This window comes from Rutidosis leptorrhynchoides, chromosome 9 (genome assembly GCF_046630445.1).
Source record: "Rutidosis leptorrhynchoides isolate AG116_Rl617_1_P2 chromosome 9, CSIRO_AGI_Rlap_v1, whole genome shotgun sequence".
Classification (NCBI taxonomy): Eukaryota; Viridiplantae; Streptophyta; class Magnoliopsida; order Asterales; family Asteraceae; genus Rutidosis; species Rutidosis leptorrhynchoides.
The window spans coordinates 209719528-209745666 of NC_092341.1; the positions used below are offsets into that span (position 1 = coordinate 209719528).

General features: G+C 33.7%; 1 non-coding gene across 1 annotated transcript; it reads right to left on the bottom strand.

Annotated features, from left to right (window-relative positions):
- Positions 1 to 17303: 17303 nt before the first annotated feature.
- Positions 17304 to 17410, bottom strand: LOC139869880 (small nucleolar RNA R71). Its single transcript, XR_011766457.1, has one exon. It is a non-coding gene; the product is annotated as a small nucleolar RNA R71 (small nucleolar RNA).
- Between the last annotated feature and the right edge of the window lie 8729 nt (positions 17411 to 26139).

Genomic DNA, 26139 nt, shown 5'->3' on the forward strand with positions numbered 1-26139 from the left:
CATCAATATAAGCCGGACCTCGAGACCCTGTTGTACGTTGAGGCATAGAAGGATTTCCAGCCGATACACAGGGTACCTTTTCAAGACTTTTTGGCTCCCCTTCGGCCATTCTGGACTTCAATGATTGAGTTTCCTCAATCGATTGAGTCAACGCAGACTTTACTGCAGAGGAAGACTTTACTTCCTTAGATGCCGAAGCATCTTTCTGTGTAAGATTTATTGTTAAGTCCTGTTAGATTGGATGGGATTAGTAGTCTTTTTACCATCCTTGCGTTTAGAACTCTTGCCAACCGAAGCTTGTGCTTCATTTAGCGTAGGGCTTACTGTTATTATTGGATATGATACGGATATGGGTGAGGGTGACCAAATTGGTTCTAGGTCTTGGTCCGTATCACCAACGGTTGGAGTAACTGTTTGGCGAACAATGGGTTTCAAAGTCCTAGATCTAGTTACTCGTTGGGTTGGAGGAGTCTGAATCATCTTATCAGGTATAAATCGAGTTCTCTTAGGAGAAGGTTCAGGAGATGACTCAGTTGCTGAAGAATCAGTGTAACTGCTCACTTTGGGTGTTGTTGAAAGGGTTGGTTCAATTCTAGGTGAACTAGGCTCCCTGATCCTCACGGGTTGAGCTTGGTGTGCTACCCTTAAACGTTTGAGGTTCACCCTAAGTGGAGGATTAGCTGGTCTGGGTGGTTGTACTACAGGTTCCTCTACAACCTCTGGGGCTGGAACCGCGGCGGGTTCAACTTGTTCTTGTTGTGCTGGGTTCTAAAGAGGTATTCCTACAGCCTCAAAATAAGAGCGCATTCGAGCGTCTTGGGGTACAGCTAGCCCCACAAGCCAATTCGGAATCGGCGCAGTGAATTGATTGTCAGAAATCACTGGGGTATTCATCTTCAGCTCCCCAAATCTCTTCATCTGTAATCCATGTGTGCCTGGTACAAAAATATTTGCATTTCTGCAAGCAGTGATAGCATCATGGATAAAGATACAGAAAAACCTTTCACAAGGGATGTAAGAACCCCTTGGCTTATTAACTTGTGCCTGAACCAGTTCCCATAGAAGCTCAGCATAGTTAGGAGCCTCTACTCTTATGAAAGAGTAGAACAACTTCAGCATTGGCACGGTAAGGATGTCGGATCCACTCCTTGTCATTAGCAAGCATCTGTTGATGATTGAGAAGATCACATAGCACCTTGAGTGCAGATATTTCTTCTGGAACTTAGCCGGTGGAACATTAGTAGCTCCAACATAACCAAGATCGAAGACTGCGTTCATCATTTGCTAAGTAGCAGGGAAAGCAGGAGCATTCTGTACAAGAGGAAGTCTAAAGATCCTCCTGAAATTAGCCTTAGTGTTACTCCTTATCCCTTGAACTCCCCTTAGTTGAAATTCAAAACGAGCTTGAGTTCCTTCTGGATTTTCAGCAGTAGGTTGTGCAGCTTCCACAAACCTAATGGTTCTATTGAGTAACTCCAGATCTGTTACTGGTATATTGACAGTTGAGCTTAGAGCAGGCCATAGTGTATGCCTCTCTAGAATTGCAGTCTAGTAATTGCAAGGAATGTTAGTTTCAGAGTTGATGAAGTGATTGTTCGCCATTTAGCTATATGAATAAGAAATAGAAGACCACAAGATATTCAACATAAATCACATATATCTATTCTTATTTGCCTTTGAAATCCTTTGTATTTTTCTACTTTTATAATTTTTATGGTTTTTCTAAGTTAAAAACACAATTTATTCCAAATATGCACCTGTAATTGACAAACATGACATTCATATGATATTCATTACAGTATAAATTCATCATACAAAGTCAATTATATAACACAAAGAATCAGAACAACACTTATTAAATTTTAAACACAATTAAGCAGATTCGGTATACCAAAAATTTTAAGATTTGGAAACCAAATTAGTTTTGAGTTTTCAATTCAAAAAGATCCAGAATAAACATGTTAAGTGTTCGAAGATAAAACCAGAAAATTTCGAGGTACCAAATGTTAGACTCGGTATCAAGACAAGAACAGATTCGGTATCTTCAAAATTAACAAAACATCTCTCAAACATGCATATTCTATCACATATCATGCAAGAACACAACCAAAATCAATTAACCATTTAATTAGAGCATAAAAACATGTTAATTGTTTGAACAGACTCGGTACTGTAGATAGAACACATTCGGTATATACAGAATCCATCAAATAAGCAATTAACCATGTAATCAGACTCGGTCAAATGATAGATCAATCAAATTTAACTCAGATTAGACAAGATTTTATGTTAATTATCCAAATCAGTTGACTTTAATCAAAGATTAAAAGGGTACGACTCAGATTCGGTATAATCAACAATATTTCAAAATTAAAAGTCATAATCCAGTTATTTTGATCTTTTCTGGTTGATAAACACTTAATTATCTCAGATCTACAATTATGTATCTTAAACATTGATTAAAATGAAAATATACCAAAGATTTGAAGAAAGAGAAGGACGGACTCGGTAGGTTAGGCAGATTCGGTATGTTCAGTCAGACTAGGTAGGTAATTAAGAACAGTAAGAGAGTTAGTTTGACTTTGACCCTCCTTTTATAGATACCGAAGATAAAATACCGAATAGGCTTTACTGAATGGGCCTATTATACCGAATACAGTCCACTTTTCAAAACTTTATCAATTTAACTTCAAATCTTGACAAATTGACTTTTTCTCTCAATATTCATTTCAATCTTTTCATGAAAAATATTTCTGAGACAATTATTGAAAATTTTGTCTTACCGAATCTGTACAGTTGGTTGTCAGATTCGGTATAATGCTAAAATTAGCATTTATTCAGTAAAATTCAAATATTTTTGGATTTTATCTTTTCCAATTTTTATGAATTTTTATCAAAACAAGATTTGTACTTAGAAAATATTGAATTATGTACAAAGTACAAATCTTCAGTGATACCAATTGTTAAAACGGGTTGCATACTGAGATGTATACAAGCCTTAGTGAATTATTTCAGATAAAAACAAAGAATTTATGAAATTCACTATTGAAAAACAGTTTTCTTTTCATTTTCTCCTTTTTTCTCCCCCTCAAAATGTGATATACAAGAAAGTAAATCACCATTTTGATATATTCCCAAGAAAATGAGTTAACTCCCCCTTGAAATATGATATCAATGAGTTACCTCCCCCTTTCGCAACCATTGAAATTCAATCCCAGGTAGTTAACAGAATTCTAAAAGTATGGCTCCCCCTTGAAAGATGTTATCTAAAGCAAAAGAAGTAGTTGCTCCCCCTAGAATGTATCTACTCCCCCTAAACACAAGATCCCAAGTATAAGTCCTAACAGATCTAAGGAATGTCAAGCACTATACTCTACCATGCCAATTTCTTTGATCAAGAACTTTAACCTAAGTTCATCTAAGGGCTTAGTGAACATGTCAGCTAATTGCACTTTGGTAGGCACAAAGTATAACTCTACATCCCCTTTTTCTACATGGTGCTTAATGAAATGATAATGAATATCAATGTGTTTAGTCTTAGAATGCTGGACCGGGTTGCTCGTAATTGCAATAGCACTTTGTGAATCACAGTAAATTGGGGTCTTAGAAATCTTAAAGCCATACTCCAAAAGTTGAGTTTGCATCCACAAAACTTGTGAACAACAATAAGCTGCAGCAATGTACTCAGACTCAGCTGTTGATAAAGACACACAGTTCTGCTTTTTTTATGACCAACCAACTCGCCTATTCCCCAACATCTAAATTGATCCAGATGTGCTTTTTCTATCAACATGGCAACCGCCATGATCCGCATCAGTATAAGCATTGAGATTGAAATCGGATCCATGAGGATACCAGATCCCAAGGTTAGGTGTACCTTTAAGGTACTGAAAAATCCTAACCACCGCTTTGGAGTGAGATTTCTTAGGGTTAGACTAAAAGCGGGCACAGACAGTTACAGCAAGTGTAATGTCTGGTTGACTTGCAGTCAGATACATTAAAGAACCAACCATGCTTCGATAAAGCGTTACGTCAAAAGGTTCCCCATTTGCATCAGTATCCAGTAAAGTCCTCATTGGGGTTGTCGTTGGTTTTAAATCAGTCATTTTAAAACGTTTTAGCATATCATTGATATACTTTTTATGACTAATAAAAATCCCATTTGGTAATTGTTTTACTTGTAACCCCAAGAAGAAATTTAACTGGTCAAGCATGCTCATTTCGAATTTGTTGGCCATAAGGTCACCAAATTCTTTGCATAAGGCCGGGGACGTGGAACCAAAAATAATATCATCAACGTAAATTTGAACCAAGAGAATGTGACTGTGGTTTTTACAGATGAATAGCGTTGTTTCAATCGTTCCATGAGAGAAGCCATTGTCCAGCAAACACTTTGTCAAGGTCTCGTACCATGCATGCGGTGCTTGCTTCAGACCATATAAAGCTTTCTCCAAGTATAGATGTGGTTTGGATGAATGGGATCGATAAGGCCTTCTGGTTGATCAACATAAACTTCCTCTTGAAGATGACCATTCAGAAAAGCAGTTTTGACATCCATTTAAAACACCGTGAACTTCATGTGAGAAGCAAATGCAAGGAAAAGACGAATAGCCTCAATCCTAGCAACCGGAGCAAACGTTTCATCGTAATCAATACCCTCTTGTTGTCGATATCCCTTGGCCACAAGACGTGCCTTATTACGAACCACAATTCCATCAGAATCCTTCTTGTTCTTAAAAATCCACTTAACCCTTATTGGTCGTTGACCCGTTGGTCTTGGAACTAATCACCAAACTTTCAAACGATCAAATTGACTTATCTTTTCTTGCACTGCTACTACCCAGTTCGGATCTAGTAAAGCTTGAGCAACCGTTGGTGGTTCAATTTTACTAAGAAATGCAGTGTATAAACACATATTTCGAGTCGCCCTTCGAGTTGAGACTGGAGCAGATGCATCACCAATGATAAGATCAAATGGATGACGTTTAGTCCATTGGTTGTTATGTGGAAGAGGTTGTACATCAGTGGTATCCGTTGGAACATCAACCATTATTGACGTGGAGCCTTGATCCGCTTGATCTGATGTAACATCATCTAATGGATTCAATTGAGTATCTGGAGAAACAACTGGAGTTGTATCAACTGATGAATCTTGAATTGGTTCAAGATTATCTGTATCTGGAGGTGGGAGGGAGGATGAAGAAGCAACGGGTGAATCAGTTGGTGTTGTATCTTCATCAAAAAGACTTGATTGAGTCTCCACAGTAGTTGACTGTGATGGTGTAACCGGTACGGTTTGAACATTTAAATTTCGTTGAGGAGCATAAAGACTATCAAACAAGATATCCAGTTCCTCTGTTGTAATAGTAGGAACACCCTTCTTCAAGAAAATTGAGTTTTGCGTGAAAGAAGTAATAGCCAGGTTCGGATCGGGTTTTGAACTGAGTTTTCAAAATCCATTCCCGATAATTCATCGAACCTTACATTAATGCTTTCCTTGATCGTCTTTGTCCATTTGTGATAAACACGATAGGCAACTTTGTTCGAAGAATAACCAAGAAATATGGCCTGATCGCCATGTGGATCAAACTTTCCGAGGCTGTCAAAATCGTTAAGCACATAGCATATACAACCAAAGACACGAAAATATTTGACATTCGGGCATCTACCATATAGTAACTCATAAGGAGTTTTATCAAAACGTTTATTAATGATGCAGCGATTTTGGGTATAACATGTAGTAGAAATGGCTTCCCCCCACATTTTCGGAGGTAGTTTGGAGTAAGCAAGCATCGTTCGAGCTGCTTCGCACAACGTACAATTACGTCGTTCGGCGACTCCATTCTGTTGAGGGGTTCGTGCAGCAGATAACTGATGTTCAATGCCTTGGGCTTTCAAATAACTATCAAGCAGGTCATTCTTAAATTCCATCCCATTATCAGTTCAAATACTCTTGACATGTTTGTTAAAAGAGTGTTGAGTCTTTTTAATGAACTCAATGATAATGGCAGGGGTTTCTGACTTTGTTCGTAGAATGAAAATCCATGTAAATCGGGTATAGTCATCAACAATGACAAGCACATGTTTCCGGCCACCAAGACTAGAAATTCTCATGGATCCACATAAGTCCATATGCAATAATTGCAAGGACGATGAAGTACTGGGGTGTTGCTTAGGCGGATGAGAAGTCTGTTTTAGCTTACCCATCGTACATGATGGACACACATGATGCTTATCATATTGAAAGCTTGGAATACCATCAACTAAGTCTTTAGAGACTAGTTGATTGATACCCTTGTAATTCAGGTGAGACATCCGGTGATGCCATAACCATGAATTCTCCTTCATTGAACGAGTGACCAAACACATAGTTCCATGTGATGGTGCATCATTGAGGTCAATAGTATAAAGTGAAGCAAAACGTTTACCAACAAGGAGATCGTTTTCATCGGTGGATTGCACCGAGCATTGACGACGTTCAAACAAAACTTTGAGATCTCCATCACAAAACTGGCTAACACTAAATAAACTGCACCCCAAACCCTCAACATATGAGACCCGTTTGATCATTATGCCATTCTTCACAAAATCTCCATAACCCGTTATTGCTGCAATCTCATCATTTCCAAAAGTAACCGTTCATAGGAATTTGTCAATGAAATTGACAAGCAAGGATTTATCACCCATCATGTGTCGAGAACAACCAGAATTGATATACCAAACATAGACGTCAAAACCCTGTAAACGTTAATTTCCTAGAGTTTAGGTACCCAAAGTTTCTTGGGTCCTTTTCGGTTAGTACTAACAATAAACTTTAGATCAACAATGAGATTATCACGTAAAGCATCATGCAACTTAGACAATAAAGCATCATTTAAAACCACATTACATGAAGCATCATACGCAATATCAAGTTTTACATCATTATCAGAAGTCTTAACGCATAACTTATTCCAAGTAGATGTTTTGTTCATAGACAAAAATCGAAAAACATGAGGTGATTTCCTAGGTCCACTAGCAGATTTCTTTGGTTTAGTTGCTACTTTCTTAGTCGTGGACTTAGGAACCCATACAGACTTGTAAGTCAAATTTGGATTATAACCTGTGACACGAAAAACACCTCTGTTAGTTAGACGTCCAAACTTTGCAGTTGACACATGAGATGATTGATTTTGCAAAATTTCCAATTTGATTTTACGTTCCTTTGCATCATACTCACTCAAATCAGGTTTGGACTCTTGTGTTGTGTTGACTTGACTGATTTTTTTAAAAGACTTTCCTTTGATTGATTTGACATTGGAATCATAGGAATCTTTTCAGTTAACACAGAACCATTTTGAGAATGAACTCTCTTGACAATAAATTGTTTTGAAGGTGCAACTTTTGAAACACGGTTTCCAAATTGAGAACGTAGTGGGTTTTTAAGAATAGTAATGGGTTTTACATCCTTAGATGTTGTTGTCCCCTTCCCCTTCTTAGTTATCCCACCAACACTTGTAGACACAATGGTTTCAACAATGGATGATTGCTTAAGTGTGTTAGCCTGTTTCAGTTGAATTATTTTTTGTTTTAAGCTCTTAATCTCAAGATATAATTCCTCTGTAGAAACTATCACTTCACCTTCCTTAAAATCATAAGTACATTTTTTCTTAGGAAGTGGAGGCAATTTATCACACAAAGCAAGCATTTGTTCTAATGATTGACACTTAAGTTGCAAATCAATGTTTTCCTGTTCAACTTCACCTAGTATACGTTTCAAGTTTTGTACAATAGGTAAGTTCGCATAAAATTCATTCAAAGGATCAATTGGTTTGTCAAAGTCTATCAGATTTATAGGAGTTGGTTCATCTAGAGGTTCTACCTTTACATCTAAATCAGTTTGACCTAGGGATTCTGTCTCAAAGAAGACAGTTAATTCATGTGCTAGGTCTTCACGGTAAACATTATCAGAACATGCAGGCAAAGCGGGTAGAATTGGTTTCACATCAAAAGTTGGTTCATCAAACACCTCATCTATGGCAATAATGTTAGAACTAGGTTTGTTAAACACTTCATTCTCAAGCATTAAAATATATTTCTCTAGCATAAGTGTTGGAATATAAACCAGTCTACACTTAGGCACATAATTTTCATTTTGCATGTTCTTTTCAGTTTCAACAAGTTCCTTCAAGAAATCAGGATTTGATTTACCCATTTTAGCATTGATTTTCTCATACATTAAGCTAATTTGATGGTATTTTCTAGATTTGTGATTAACAATAATATCATCAAAATCAGCATCAGAAGCATGCACAAAATGATATGGTAAACCAGCTTGAAAATAATCAGAATGATATAATCCTGGAATCTTTTTGGAAGCAGTATCTAAGATTTTAGGATCTTCATAACCCAACCCCCACTTGTCACCATGAATTGTTTTTGGTCTATTCATGAAAATCGTTTAATTTGAAAGTTCCATATTCATGATAGCTTTGGATTGATCTGTTCGATAGAGTTTTTCCTCATATCGAGCAAGTTGTGCTTTCATTTGAAAAGACTCTTTTGACAACGAAGAGATTTCAGAGTCCTTTTCAATGATAGATTTTTCCAATTGAATAATTTTCTTGTTTAGCTTTGAAAGTGTGAGTTCATGTTGAGTTTTCAAATCAGAAAGATCTTTTTCTAGAAATTGAACTTTTTCTGCAAGTCGTTTTAATTTTAGACGATAATCTATCCTTTCGACCTTAATCGGATGAACTGATTTTTTAAGATCTTCCAACTCAGTTTTCGTGGAGCTGAGTTGGACAGTCAATCTTTGCTGTTTCGATTGTAATTTAGATGAAGATGGTTTGGTCTTAAAAAGTTTGATTTTATCTTTTAAAACCTTGTTTTCAGATTTTAAACCTTTAACTTCTTTTTGACATTGAGACCAAATTCTTCATCATGTCATTTTGCACTTTGATAAAATCAGGTAGAATTTCAGATGATTGTACCTCATCATCATCAGATGCTGAGCAGAATTCTTCATTGCTTCTGTAGCTTTGATGAGCTTAGTCACCTTGCAAACATTTACATGTTCAACCTCTGAATCTGAATCGTCAGTCCAGTTAAACCAAGTATCATCAACTGGTTTCAGCTCTCCCCCAGTTTCTACAATCTTAGCCAACAACATTTTCTTCTTGTAGTGAGCTGCATCCTTCTTCTTAGGCATTTTGCATTCACGAGAGTAATGACCAGCTTTTCCACAATTGAAACAGATTGAATCATCCTTCTTGGAATCATCAGCACGTTATTGTTGTTTTGACTGATCAGCTTTCTTGTAGTATAAGGAAGATGATGAATTCTTGCGTTGATTGCTTGATTTGCCTTTGAATTTGTATTTGTTCAAGGCTTTTGTGAACATGGCTGCCATCTTGACTAATTCCAGGTGAGAATCATCAACATCAGACAGATTCAATTCTTCAGAATCAGTTGAATCTTCAACAAGCACTTTCTTGGACAAGCATTTGGAAGTCATAAATGATTTGCTCTTCTTTTTGGCAATGAGAGCAAGAGGATCACTTGGAGATGACTCTTTCCTTCCTTCTTAAAGTTTAGACACTTCAGGTTGGTAATGCATAAGAACTTCAACAAGCTCATGAATAGTCATCTTATCAATCTCTTTGGTTGATCGAACAATGGTTCCATAAGGAAGCCAATCAGCATTGAGCTTTTTGAGAAATTTCATGTTGACTTCAGCATTTACTTTTATGATCTTGCACCTTTTCAACTCATTGAGAACACCATTGAAACGACGATAGGTATCCTTGAGTGGTTCATCAGGTTCCTGCTTGAAGTCTTCATAAAATCCCAGAGCCTTATTCAGTTTAGTAACATCTAACATGTCATAACCTTCTTGCTGTCGTTTGATCTCATCCCATATATCTTTTGCTGTTGTGTTGCTATCAACATTTTCAAACAATTCATACGGGATAGCTTGCATAACAATGTTCTTTGCCTCTATGTCACCCTGAGCTCTCTCACATTTATCACCAGAAAGTTCATAGACTGGAATTGGCATACCAATATCCGGATGATAATCTACAACTGGACCATCTCTCAGAGAAGCCCATATGTACTTTACTTTCTCACCCTTGTAGTCTATGTACTGAGTGATACAGTGACGTCACTGAGTGTACTTGCCATCAAACAACACTGGAGGACGGGAATCTGATCCAATGATCAAAGTATCTTGAGTAGACATCTTGAAAATGAGGTAGATTCGGTAAAGATTCGGTATTACACAAATCTAAGATGAAAAATCACAACAATCTAACAAGAATGTCAGATTCAGTTACAGATTCGGTACTGTAGCAGATTCGGTATAGATTCTGTACTGTAGTAGATTCGGTAAACCCAATTCTGTAACAGAAACAGATCAGGAATACAAGTAACACACCCAGATTTAGTATAGATTCGGTAACCACAAGACTTGAAGCCTGAGAACACTTAAAATAATGAATTAAGTGATACAGAGATTCCGATTCGGTATCTGACTCGGTAGTCAGATTCTGTATGAATATGAAGTTCAAACACAATTCAATCCCTTTGAATTAGATTATGTAACCTTTCTGCATAAGGAAACACATTAGTATCACACAAAATAACAAAGATACCGAATGTATTGAATACCGAATGTCAACTGTAGCAGTTGATAATACCGAGTCTAAGTATGAAAACTTAGAATTTCAAACAAATCCTTTCCAAAATGACACCAACTAGCTGCGTATTAACAAACCGAATGTGATAGAATCACAAACATACCACAATCTGCAACACTGAATGAGAATTATTAACTTGAAGCAGATTCAGTATGGCAGTTACGATACCGAATGTGTATCAAATCTTCAAAACTTGAAGAATTGATGAAATTAAACCGTCAGAAATGTGATTAAACACCTCACGATCACAACTGAAACCTCAAATCTTTACTTAACTATATAATCAAGCTAGAAATGATGAATACCGAGAGTTTTAGTCACAAACTCTAAAAATTAACTTGATTCTCCATAATTGATGTTAAAAAGCTGTAATGATGATCAAAACTCTTTCTAATCAACCTAATACACCTTCGCTGAACTTATCACAGGAATCTGAACGTCAGATTATCAGATACGATTATACCGAGTCTGATTCAAAATACCGAGTGTGTTCAGATTCTGTAATCTACAATCTCTGGATCGATCTAGTGATGTAATATCACTCCCTAGAATCTCTGATCCCAAATGATAGGTCAGATCATGTTGAGATTGAGAGAAACGATAAGATAGAATGAGATTCGGTAGGGGAGAATGAGATTCGGTAAGAGAGAGAATTGGTACAAATTACATTCCACGACTTCTAGAACTCAGTTACAATGCAATGGCTATCTAATTAGGACTACTTAGGTTCCTTATATAGCCCTCTTCTAAGGAACCTTCATTTAAGTTTATTTCACATTAACACTATACAACTTCGGGGTCCTAACAGGGATAATGCTGAATATGCTAAAAGGCTGAGGCTTAGAGAGCAAGAAGCTAAACTGACTACTGATAGAAAATAAGAAGTTGAATCTCTTAAATTAGCCAAAGCCATTGTTAAAGCTCAGGACAAAGTCTTTGATAAGCTGAAAGCTGCTGAGAAGGTCCCTACAGAAGTTCCAGAAGAAACTGAAAGAACTAAAGAATTGACTGATCATTTCTTCAAGAGCAAGTATGCTGATGTAATGACCAGAAGGTCTAACCCTGGTAAAATCATCAAGGTCCATAAAGGTACAAAAAGGGCCTTCAGTATCAGTAAAGGTAACAATATTTATGAGAAGGTAGATTATACAGATCTGAGAACTTTTGGATTTAGTGAATGGATGGAGATACTGTAGTATTTCATTGATAAAGGTCAAAGTAATATCAGAGACATGTTGAAACCTGAATTACAAGACCTATTTGATAAAGCAGTCAAGTATGGGGATGCACTACGGATAAAAGTAGAAGAAGTACTGGCTCAAAAGCCTAAAAGAAAGAAATCTATTGTTGCTGGCCCACACAGAAGAGATCTCATCATTCTACCTCCTCAAATACCAGTTTTTGATATGAAAGACTTGCCTGACCTATTCCCTGAAGCCTGGGCAGCTATTAAAGTGAAAGAAGAAGAGCTATCTGATGAAGAAAAGGAAAAGGAAAAAGATAAAGATAGATAGCCTTCTGTTGTTGAACTTGTATCTTTTGTTTTGTCACATTTCATTGTACTGCACTGTAATTATTGTATATATTTCATATAATGAATGTGAAATGAGTTAATCTTCAAAAATCATATCAATTTATAAGATACAGATAACTCAACAAAAGATCTCAAAACAAACCTAAAAAGGGACAAATTTTACTGCCTATTTTCATTAGGTCTCTTAGTGTTGGTTTTAGTGCTTTCTCTATATGCCATAAGTTTTGTCATCATCAAATAGGGGGAGATTGTTGAGTTCCCAAAATAATTAAGGATTTAATTATGACAAAACAGCAAATATGTACAGTAAAATGTTATGTGCAGCCATCATAGGTTTGTTTATGTAAAGACAGCAAATGTTGCTATGTCGAGTGCTTAGTATGCTTCCTAGTCTACCAGCACAAGGCATACAGTATTCTTCAATTAGCACAGGATGAGTGCCCAGCAAATCATGAAGATTAAGTGACTCAGCATAGAAGAACCAGCATAGCTATTAAGCAGCTTACTACACGAAGACAGCTATGCTCCATTACAAGCATAGTGGTTTCTTGAGTGGTCTACATAAATTGTACTATTCAACAGAAGTCGAAGACAAAGTTAAACAGAAAAGAACACGTGTCAGCGGCTGACAAGTAACCTTACAAGACCACGTGGGAATACAAAAGTTTAACGCATGTGCAGACATGTGTAATACTTTGTCAACGCCTAGGGAACACAACATTATATTTGTTTATTCAATAGTGGTGCTAAACCGAATTAGGGTGTTCCTGCAAATAGCTACCAAAGAGGAAAGAATAGAGCACGCTCTCTAATGCAGTTGTCCCCACAAGTACAGACATTCTATGTACCAATGGACAATAGAATAATTACATGGATATTAGGACTACTATAAATAGAAGTATCCACTATTGTAATAACTAGTGGTGTGGGTTTATTTATTTAGAGTCCAAACTTGTAATAGCTTAAGATATCCTCAATAGCTATAACTTAGGTATTATAACAACCCTCACTTTTCCCTTCTGAATTTACCAAATTGCCCTTAGGATTTCAATGTCATACTTTGTGTATTAGCATTAGGGTTGTTATCCGGATATAATAAATAAAGTAATAAATACTAAAACCCAAATACTATTTAAAACCCTAAACCTAACCCTATGATAGTGCTTCAAATGAAAATATATTTAGTATCAATATCTTTCCAATATGTAAAGCTTTTAGTTACAATTGTTCTATTTTTATGTAATATTTGTTTAAATAAATAAATGCGAAGACAAAAGAAGAAAACGACGATTTGAAGTCGCAAATGACCAAAAAGCTCAAATGTACAAGATATAATTCAAGTGGTTCAATTTATTGATGAGAAACGTCTAAAAATTACAAGAGTACAAGCCGCGGAACGCAAAGTACAAGATATCTACGCGTACGAAAGGATGTTCAAAAATCCAGAACCGAGACATAAACCGGGCGTAAACGTACGAGAAAATGGAGCTAAAATTACAATTCTACTATGCACATGAATATAATATAATATATATATAATTATATAAAATTATATATATTATATTATATTATTAAATAAAACGTCGGTAAACTAGAAAACAAACTGATTGGAGCATGCCAGCCTGGCCATGCGATCGCATGTGAATAACACTAAAAAGCCATGCGATCACATGGCCCTCAGGATCAATTCACATCTATAAAAGCCAGTGAATTCTGCTCGAATGATACACCATATTTCATTTCTTTCTTTCATTCTCTGTAAACATAATATATCTATTTATATTATAATTTTAATTTAAATTAATTTGAATAATAAAGTTATGGTTTAGTTGGGTTATTGTAAGAAATGTTTTACGGGTTTTAAAGTCGGATGTCCGTGTAACGCTACGCGATTAATCACCACTGTAAGCTATGTTCTTCCTTTTTAAATTAATGTCTCGTAACTAAGTTATTATTATGCTTATTTGAGCCGAAGTAATCGTGATGTTGGGCTAAATATTAAGATGGGTTTATTGGATTTTGTACCATAATTAAGGTTTGGACAAAAGGGTGACACTTGTGAACATTAGACTATTGACTATTAATAGGTAGGGGGTATTGTCTAATCGAATGATAACTCATTGGAATCTGTCAAACCTATCTTCAAATTAGTTAATCTAATAATTATTAAATTGATTACAAATGTCCTATTTAGCGACGTTTATTCGACATCGTTTACAATCATTTAATTAATCAATTGGATTGGGTAATTGAATATTCACTATGGCCAAAGTGAATAAATTAAAGTATCATAGACTAATTAAAACAGGGGTGGATTACATACAAGGATAATTGATGTAATTGTTAACAAAGTATTAAAACCTTGGATCACACGCAGTCGATAACATGGTGTAATTATTAAACAAAGTATTAAAACCTTATTACAGTTCGAATCCCTAATTAGTTGGAATATTTGACTTCGGGAATAAGGTTAATTTGACGAGCATTTTATAATTATGACCGATGGACTATTATGGACAAAAACCAGATAGGTATCAAATAAATCCAGGACAAAGGACAATTAACCCAGATAAATAAATTAAAATCAAAACGTCAAACATCATGATTACGGAAGTTTAAATAAGCATAATACTTTTACTTCATATTTCATCGTACCTTTATTTACTGTCATTTTAATTACTGCAATTTACTTTATCGCAATTTAAATTCTGTCATTTATATTATCGTCAATTCTCTTTACGCTTTATTTAAAATCGATAAACCGGTCATTAAACGATAAAAAAAGCCCCTTTTATAATAATATTACTATATATAATTATATATATTTTATATAAATATAGTTGTTAAAAATATAGCGTTAAACTCAGCTAGCTCCCTGTGGAATGAACCGGACTTACTAAAAACTACACTACTCTACGATTAGGTACACTGCCTATAAGTGTTGTAGCAAGGTTTAAGTATATCTCATCTATATAAATAAATAAAACTTGTGTAAATTGTATCGTATTTCGTAATAAAAATAATATTATTTTGTACTACACCTCGCACACATCAAGTTTTTAGCGCCGCTGCCGAGGAACGAACTCGGGTCACCCGCGTGACAGGCGGGAATACTAATACATCAAGTTTTTGCCGCCGCTGCCGTGGACTCGGTGAAAAACTATATTTTTGTAAAAATATATTATGTATTATTTCGTAAAAATATTTTGTTATTTATTATAAGTGTTAAAAAAATTAAAAAGAAAATATATATATATATATATATATATATATATATATATATATATATATATATATATATATATATATATATATATATATATATATATATATATTTAAGATTTTATATATAATATTAACAAGTACTTTTATTCTTAGATTTAAAAAAATAAGTTTATTTTAAATTATATAAATATTTTGTAATATTTTGAAAATTGATAAAATCAAATAAATGAAAAAAATTAAAATTAAATTTGGGCCGAAACTGGTACCAGCCCGAATCAGTTCTGGAATTCCTGGGCCATGCGATCGCATGACCCGAACGCTCAAAAATCATGCGGTCGCATGATAAGTCTGACAGGCTGAACCTAGTATCGCATTAATTACGCTGTAGGTTAAATATAATTATTATTATTTAAGTTAATTAGGGTTTATATTTAATAATATTTAGTTTTAGTTTTTAAATTTGTATTTTTAGTTTTTGTATTTATTATTTACATAATGGATTATATAATTATAAAATATAATATAAAAATAATATTTTTATAAAATTTGTATTTTTATCATTTTAGTTATAATTTGTACTTTTTAATCGTTTAAATCGTAATTTGTATATTTATCGTTCGTAATTAGTTTTAAGATTAGTTTTTGCCGTAGTTATTTTTATTTCTACATTTTTAGACTTTGCCGTAAAATCCCTTAAGTGCTTTTTCTTTAAATTTAGAATTTAGGCGCTTTAGAATTTTGCGACGCAGTTTTAGATTTTAATGCCTAATTAGGTTATCGCCGTTTTCGAAATAGAATTCCTTTTAAGCCTTAATACCTTTAGGCGCAACTTTTTATATTTAGTTTTTAGACTTTTAAGTTTCGACGTTTTTCTTTCTTATTTTTTTGACGTTTTTCAACGCGCTTCTTTTTCTTTCTCATTTCTACGCTCTAATTTTTAGGACATGGATTTTTATCTTCTTTAAATTTCGACGAAAAATTATTTTAAGCGGTTAAATTGATAGACATCCAAAATTTTCTGGTTCGTAGTAATAGTTGGATTTGTTAGTGGCGAGTTGTGGGCTTCCGATTTAAAGCGTCCTGGCTACCTGCTGCATCTATTGGCTATTCGAAACGTGGGCAAAATCAGAAAAGTCTATTAATTTGATAACTTATATAATTTTTATCTATATAACTAATAGGATATTCAATGAATGCACCGAGCAAAACGTTCACCACCTTTTATACGTTCACCACCAGTAACTCGATCAAGACATCTAGCCAATATTGTCGCGGATGATTTTCCTTTAGAATCATCATCTAGTAATCCAAGTACTCCAACTCAAATTTCCGATAATCCATCTTTTGAACCCGACTTCAAAATTGAAAATCCGGAGGATATTCAAGGAAAATTCCAAGATCCTGAACCACTAATCATTCCTCCTGAACTACAAACCGTTAAATCGGAATCCTCTAGTGATTTGTATTCAACAAATTCAATTATGGAAGTAACGGAACCTCTAAATATGGAAGACCGAATGAGAGCCACACGCACGGGCCAAGGTCACGCCATTATTAAGCCAGATGTTAATGCACCAGATTATGAAATCAAAGGACAAATCCTACACATGGTAACTAATCAATGCCAATATAGTGGTACGCCAAAAGAAGATCCAAACGAACATCTTCCAACTTTTAATAGGATCTGTACTCTATTTAAAATCAGAGAAGTTGAGGATGAACAGATCTATCTCATGTTGTTTCCCTGGACTTTAAAGGGAAAAGCCAAAGATTGGTTAGAATCGTTACCTAAAGGAGCGATTGACACATGGGATGTTTTAGTTGAGAAATTTCTTAAAAGATTCTTTCCGGCATCTAAAGCTATGAGACTTCAAGGAGAAATTATTACATTCACGCAAAAGCCAAATGAAACTCTATATGAGGCATGGACAAGATTTGGAAAGTTGTTGAGAGGATGCCCTCAACATGGTTTAGACACTTCTCAAATAGTACAAATATTCTACCAAGGATGCGATATTACTACATGAAAAGACATCAACATAGCAGCTGGTGGTTCCATTATGAAGAAAACTGCAACTGAAGCTCACAAAATTATTGATAACACAGCCTCCCACTCACATGAGTGGCACCAGGAAAAAGATATTTTTCGTTCATCTAAAGTGGCTAGAGCCGATTCTAGCCATGACTTTGATTCTGTTTTCGCAAAAATAGATGCTTTCGAAAGAAGAATGGAAAATATGACTAAAGATATTCACGCAATACGAATCAGTTATGAGCAATGCGGTGGACCACACTTGACGAAAGATTGTCACATTGAACAAACGATGGAACAACGTGAGAATGTTTCCTACATGAACCAAAGGCCTGGAAATAATTATCAAAATAATTATCAACCGCCAAGGCTAAACTTTAATCTAAATCAAAACATTCTTTACAATCCAAATGGACCCAACAATAACTCGTACAACCAACAAGGTCCAAATAACCAACCAACTCAAAAAAACACTTTCAATCAAGAAAGACCTAACTTGTATAAACCACAACAACAAACCGAAGAGAAAAAGCCAAATCTGGAAGAAATGATGGCAAAGATAATGGAATCTCAAACACAATTTATTACATCTCAAACCCAAACAAATGAGAGGTTTGATCAGTCATTTAGAACTCAACAAGCTTCCATTTTGAATCTAGAAAAACACGTAGGTACTCTTGCTAGCATGATGAGTGAGAGGGAACAAGAAAAGCTACCGAGTAATACTGAAGTAAATCCTCAGAATGAGAATGTTAATATGGTTTCAACGAATTCTGAAAAACCAGCACCAGAAGATGGGAAGGTTTTAGATGTGAGTAACAATGAAGAAGTTACAACACCACCACCACCCGCGTATGTAAAGCCAGTGGTGGCACTATAAAGACCACCCATCCCGTTTCCAAGAAAAGGAGTTGAGTATGTGCAAATGATAGGTAATAAAATTTGTGATACCTTAGGAAAAAAGAAGAAGAATAAGAAAGTGCAAGAAACAAAAACCATAAAAGTAAACCCGGTAAAGACATTTCCACCGAAACCTCCACCCAGGTTAGGTGATCCGGGTGAATTTATTGTTCCTTGTCTAGTTAGTGATTGTGTCATGTATGATGCACTAGCAGATTTAGGGGCAAGTGTGAGTGTTATGCCTCTTTCATTATATAAGAGATTAGGAGTAGGTGAGTTAAATCCAACGAAAATGAGTGTTCGACTCTTTGATCAAACCATTAAGCACCCAGTTGGAATTGCTGACAACTTACCCGTTCAAGTGGGTAATTTAACCTTTTTAGTCGAATTTATTGTCATTGACATAGAAGAGGACCCAAACATTCATCTAATTTTAGGTCGACCATTCTTAGCGTCCACCGGGGCGTTATTTGATGTAAGAGAGGGTAGAATGACACTTAGTAATGATGAAAAATCGATCACCTTTGTAAGTCGAAAGTCTAAATCTCCACCAACCAAAACCGTTGAACCAACAAAAACGATTGGTAAGAACCATATTGTTTTACCAACTTCAACGGTAGTGCTTAACAATAATAAAATGCCTAAGTGTGGGGAAGATGAAGTAACACCTAATGATGACTTGATAACAAAGAACCCCGTTGTTGATACGAAATTAAATGACCCCGTTATTAATAATTCAATGAAGAAACTTATTAAACGAATTCGCGATACTAGAATTAAGGGGAACTTTAAGTTATGTAATCGGTTAGTATCCAATCTATCGCCTAAAGAAAAAGCAAAACAAGTTGAATTTGTGGATATTACACAGGAATCCGACCAATGGCTTAAAGCAAAAGTCACAGATATGCAAGTTGATTACGGTCCAAAAGAAATTGACGATGAAGTTAATCACAATTTCGATACCACAGCTACCTAAGTGTGGGGAGATTCAAAAGTTCTAAAAAGAAAATGCTGTCTAGGGTTAGTTGTTCTATTCTCGTGTAGTTCCGAGAATGGAATTCGATTGGTCTTTTCCACTAGCAGACACTAAAGAACTAGTTTTCTCCCCCCATTCTGAATTTTTGTTTTGTAGGTTTTGTATGAAATTAATATGCATTTTTAAATTTAAGTTTTGTGTGAATTTAAAAACAAAATTTACTTTATTTCATTAAGTTTAAAAAAAATGATTTCTAAAATTCATCGTAAGTTGAAGAATAGGTCATAGAATCGAAATTGCTTTACCCGAGGACGGGGCGAAAAATTTTGTTATCATTATTTTTAATTTTATTGATCTAAAGTATACCAAAAAAAAATTAAAAAACCCAAAAAAAAAATATTTGTTTTAAAACAATCGCTTTAAAAACGACAAATTTTAAATTTTGTCGAGGGACGGACTAGGTAAACATACCGAAACTACCTAAAGGAAAAGGAAACAAAATTTTAAAAAAATTGTTCATTTAAATTTTTTTAATAATTAAAGGTTTTATAAATATATATATATATATATATATATATATATATATATATATATATATATATATATTGTATATTGTATATATGTTTATAGTTTATCTTATGTACAAAACAGGGTAAAACAGCGCACTTTCAAAGACTGACATTAAGTTCTGCAAAAGCTACTAATTTTGACGATAAGACGCAAAAAATATGTGAAATTACAACAAAAGGAATGAACGATGAGGCGAACCATCTATCATTCGACGAGCTTTGTAATTACAAACTGGGTATTTTTAATCACTTTTCTACACTAATCACCCTCATGAATTTATAATTATAGTCTGATTTCATGCAAATGAGGACATTGCATGATCTCAAATGTGGGGAATGGTTATAAATTCTCTCGAGTTTACACTTAGTTTAATTGCCAAATTTTGTGAAAATTTAAAAAAAAAAAATTCAACTAAATGAAATCAAAATCATGTTTACACATATTTATGAACGATAAAACTAGGTATTAATACCAAAATTATTGTTACCTCGGAAAGGACATAAATTGAGAAACAACCCAAAATGCTAGAATTCATTTAAAAAGGAATAGAAGAAAATAAAAAGGCAAAGAAAAGAATAGATAAAAGCTAAGTGTGGGAAGAATTTACCAAGTTCTTTAAAACACATATCACATATTTAGTACAGATTATTGCAGGTACTTTTGCTTTGGATTAAACTAATCAGTTTTACCCGATTTACTGTAGTATATTTGAAAGAAAGATGAATCTACACGATGAATCAATTCTATCATTAAAAGGAAGTAAAGTCTTCTAAAAAAACACGCGCTTCTTGATTTAGGTCAGGAAGTTGTCGTCCAGACCAGCTGTAGGTTGACGAAAAATCTAGAAAAGTCATCTCTAAAATCAGCAGGAAATCCACGGACCTCAGCATCAAATAGGGTCGCCAAGTGGTCAGACTTATCCTAACCATGAGAGGATCTGTCTCTTAAAATGGGGAGTGCGCCGTGCAAATTAGCTTGATAAGACTAATGAATCAAACCCCCAGAAAGGATAATCTCCTTAAAGATTAAAAATCAGCTTTTAAGCCTGATATTACTCAATCCTTGAGATTGACCTTAAAATTTGAGAATTACAAACTCATGGAATTCTATGATATCTAAACTCGAGCTTGAACGAGAAAATATTTTGATCAAATTAAAACCGATTTGTTTTCTGAAAACCTATTTTCAATACGTTCATTACCATTGAACGTAAAATCCTAAGAATTCACCTGGAATTCATTAGGTCACTTGAATCAAATCGGGTGTCAACCGTAAGAACGGTGGTTGCATAGCATGGTCGAAGACAGGACCTTGTGCCATACCAAAAAACTATAGGGTGATCTTTACTATTACTCCTACAAAGGATAGTAATTGCATCCGACACGTTTTAGACCATGAACTTCTGCATGTCATTAGACATTGCCTTAACAGTTGCTTGTTCAACGCTTTTCTTTACAACCGAATGGTAGTTTACCGAGAGGTAATATACGAAGCAAGTATACTGGACGTGTTGCTTTCCTAATACAAGGATTAGCAAGTGGTGACACAAAACCATAAGTTTTGAGCTAAAATTTTCAAATCTGAAACTCACAAAACCCACAAAAATATTTTGTAAACACCAGTGAAGGGTTATTCCGGAAAACTTGTCTAGGGTAAAAGCTAGAATGAATTTTCAAAAGATCAAATATTTTCATAAAGATCCAATTTCTTAAAGGATCTAAATTTTTATAGTCATGTGGGACTGTAAACCACAATGTTACTATCATTGTTTATACCGCTGTATCAAAATCACTGATGTATAAAGTGTGAGAATAAAAAAGTGATTCGAGTGAAGTTTGTTTTATATCAAGTTCGGTATTGCTTGAGGACAAGCAACGTTTAAGTGTAGGGATATTTGATAATGCTCCAAATGAACATATATTTAGTATCAATATATTTCCAATATGTAAAGATTTTAGTTACAATTGTTCTATTTTTATGTAATATTTGTTTAAATAAATAAGTGCGAAGACAAAAGAAGAAAACGACGATTTGAAGATGCAAATGACCAAAAAGCTCAAATGTACAAGATATAATTCAAGTGGTTCAATTTATTGATGAGAAACATCTAAAAATTACAAGAGTACAAACCGCGGAACGCAAAGTACAAGATATCTACGCGTACGAAAGGACGTTCGAAAATCCGAAATCGAGACATAAACCGGGCGTAAACGTACGAGAAAACGGAGCTAAAATTACAAGTCTACTATGCCCATGAATATAATATAATATATATATAATTATATAAAATTATATATATTATATTATATTATTAAATAAAACGTCGGCAAACTAGAAAACAAACTGATTGGAGCATGCCAGCCTGGCCATGCGATTACATGGGAATAACACTGAAAAGCCATGCAATCGCATGGCCCTCAGGATCAGTTCACATCTATAAAAGCCAACGAATTCTGCTCGAATGATACACCATATTTCATTTCTTTCTTTCATTCTCTGTAAACATAATATATCTATTTATATTATAATTTTAATTTAAGTTAATTTTAATAATAAAGTTATGGTTTAGTTGGGTTATTGTAAGAAATGTTTTACGGGTTTTAAAGTCGGAACTCTGTCTGTGTAACGCTACGCGATTAATCACCACTGTAACCTATGTTCTTCCTTTTTAAATTAATGTCTCGTAACTAAGTTATTATTATGCTTATTTGAGCCGAAGTAATCGTGATGTTGGGCTAAATATTAAGATGGGTTTATTGGATTTTGTACCATAATTAAGGTTTGGACAAAAGACCGACACTTGTGAACATTAGACTATTGACTATTAATAGGTAGGGGGTATTGTCTAATCGAATGATAACTCATTGGAATCTGTCAAACCTATCTTCAAATTAGTTAATCTAATAATTATTAAATTGATTACAAATGTCCTATTTAGCGACGTTTATTCGACATCGTTTACAATCATTTAATTAATCAATTGGATTGGGTAATTGATTATTCACTATGGCCAAAGTGAATAAATTAATCTATCATGGACTAATTAAAATAGGGGTGGATTACATACAAGGATAATTGGTGTAATTGTTAACAAAGTATTAAAACCTTAGATCACACGCAGTCGATAACCTGGTGTAATTATTAAACAAAGTATTAAAACCTTGTTACAGTTCGAATCCATAATTAGTTGGAATATTTGACTTCGGGAATAAGGTTAATTTGACGAGCATTTTATAATTATGACCGATGGACTATTATGGACAAAAACCAGATAGGTATCAAATAAATCCAGGACAAAGGACAATTAACCCAGATAAATAAATTAAAATCAAAACGTCAAACATCATGATTACGGAAGTTTAAATAAGCATAATACTTTTATTTCATATTTCATCATACCTTTATTTACTATCATTTTAATTACTGCAATTTACTTTATCGCAATTTAAATTCTGTCATTTATATTTTCATCAATTCTCTTTACGCTTTATTTAAAATCGATAAACCGGTTATTAAACGGTAAAAAACCCACTTTTATAATAATATTACTATATATAATTATATATATTTTATATAAATATAGTTGTTAAAAATATAGCGTTAAACTCAGCTAGCTCCCTGTGGAACGAACCGGATTTACTAAAATCTACACTACTCTACAATTAGGTACACTGCCTATAAGTGTTGTAGCAAGGTTTAAGTATATCCCATCTATATAAATAAATAAAACTTGTGTAAATTGTATCGTATTTCGTAATAAAAATAATAGTATTTTGTACTACACCTAATACCATTTAATATTTAATATTAAACCCTAACCCTAATACTAAAATAAACTATATGTAATAATATTAAATGGTGATATTTTTAAAATTAAAAACTAATTAGAACCTAATTAAAAATTAATAAAAGTTAGGGACTAATAAATAATTAGATAAAATGTAATTTAAAGGTAACCCTAATATTAATAATAATAATAATAATAATAATAATAATAATAATAATAATAATAATAATAATAATAATAATAATAATAATAATAATAATAATAATAATAATAATAATAATATATAAAATGCATAAATAAATAATAAGTGCCGATTTTAAAAAAAAATATAAATAACAACTATTAGTAAAAGAAATCGGCTAGTTGTAAAAAAAATAGGGAATGAACTTGATCACTAAGTTTCCCTAATCCTAGTTAAATCCTAATACACTCCTTGATCACCAAGTTAACTTAGAATCCTAATTTTGATCCAACATTTGATTTTTTCCCTATAAAAGGCATCATGATCTCCCAAATTTAGCACCACCAAAACAAATTACGAATCCTCCTAAACCTGTTGTATTGTCGAATGTTTTTCTAGCTTTCCCTCTTCTGTTTTGTCGACTAAACAGCAGCCCAACTCTCTTCCTTCTTTGCTTGTGTTCGACTGATCTTGCATCACCATCATCACCTTAATTATCGACCACAGCATCCCTCCAAACCTGCTGCTGCAGTCGACTAAAATCTCCATAAAACAGCCCTCCTAATCACCACTCTTACAGCCTTTAAACCTGCTATTCTCCTGCAGTTGTTTGCCACTCAAAACAGGCCACAAGACGACCCATTGTTGGTGCAAAGTTGCTGCTGGTTGCTGTTGATACTGTCGTGGCAAATCAGACCCAAAGACCCCTCTTTTGAGTCGTGTTTCTTGCTGCTGCTATTCAGTTTTCATAATCATCATCATTGTTGATCTTAACCCCTAAGGTAGCCACTAAAACCCTAGTTTAATCTTGTTCTTAATTTAATTACTTTTAAAGTTATAATTAAGTATTTTGTTATAAGTATTATTAAGTATGATGTTAGATGTTAAAGTTTAATGAATAAAAAGTTTATGATTTCATGTTGAATTTATGAATTGATCATGAAGTGTTATGAACTAATAGAAGTAAGTCTTGTATGGATTAATAGGTTAAAAATGAGTATGATCAAGTATTATTAATGAATTATTAATGTGAATAAATAAGTATAATGAATATGATAAAAGATTAAGATCATGAATCTTGTAGGAATAATGATAATGATTATGATTTTATGTAAGTGAATATAAATAAGTATGAATATGAGTTAGGTATGATTAAAAAAGATTAGGGTTAATGAACATGATTAGTTATTATGATAAAAAGTTATGATTTTATGTTAATGTTAATAGGTCTAGAATATGATCAGTAGGTTTTGATTGTATGATTAGTAATGATAAAGATATACATGCATGCATGCATGCATGCATGCATGCATACGCACGTATGTGCATGTATACATTGTAGGTATATGTGTGTGTGTATATGTAAATATATACATACGTATATACGTATGTATATATATGTATGTATATGTACGTGTGAATGTATGTATGAATGTGTATTATGTAAGTTATATAAGGTTAGTAAATATAATAATAAAAATAATAAGTATATATACATACATATATATATATATATATATATATATATCATCTTACACTTATATATATGTAACACGTACACCTAATATATATATACATATATCACATAGTTATAAACATATATATGTATGAAAATAAATAAAGAATATATGTATGTATGTATCACATAGGTGTATATCTATATATGTAACATATAATGATAAGTATACATAATAGTTGATTAATTAAATAATAATACTATTATTATAACTTATACACTTAACTATATAGTAATACTTAATTACACTAAGTATATTATCGTCTATATAAATAATAAATAAATACATTAATAACTTGTTATGTGTACACACCTATAACGTGAAGGTTATAATTAAAGATAGCGTACAAAGACTACAAACATCACCGCTACTTGTGGCCTAGGGTGATCCCTTGTACCATAATGGGACGCTTGTGGATCTCGAATGCCATGACTTAGATTCTGGTCAAGAGATCCTGGGCCGCTCGATAATAATAGATCATTCGAGTGACTTGCATGTTAGCAATGAAGTTTGGGCGAGATTGTACAACATCTTTCTTAAGAATTATAACCCGAACATTCTTAAACTAGAAGCTTACTATAAGTGAAAGCTTTCCATAAATAGTAGGTTTTCAAAAATAGAAACTTTTGAGAAATAGTAACTTTTCTCGAAAACCGTCACTGTTATATTAATAAATAAACTTTATGTCTATTAGAAATTAACTAATTAAACATTATATCTCTAGGTTGAGATCTCCGA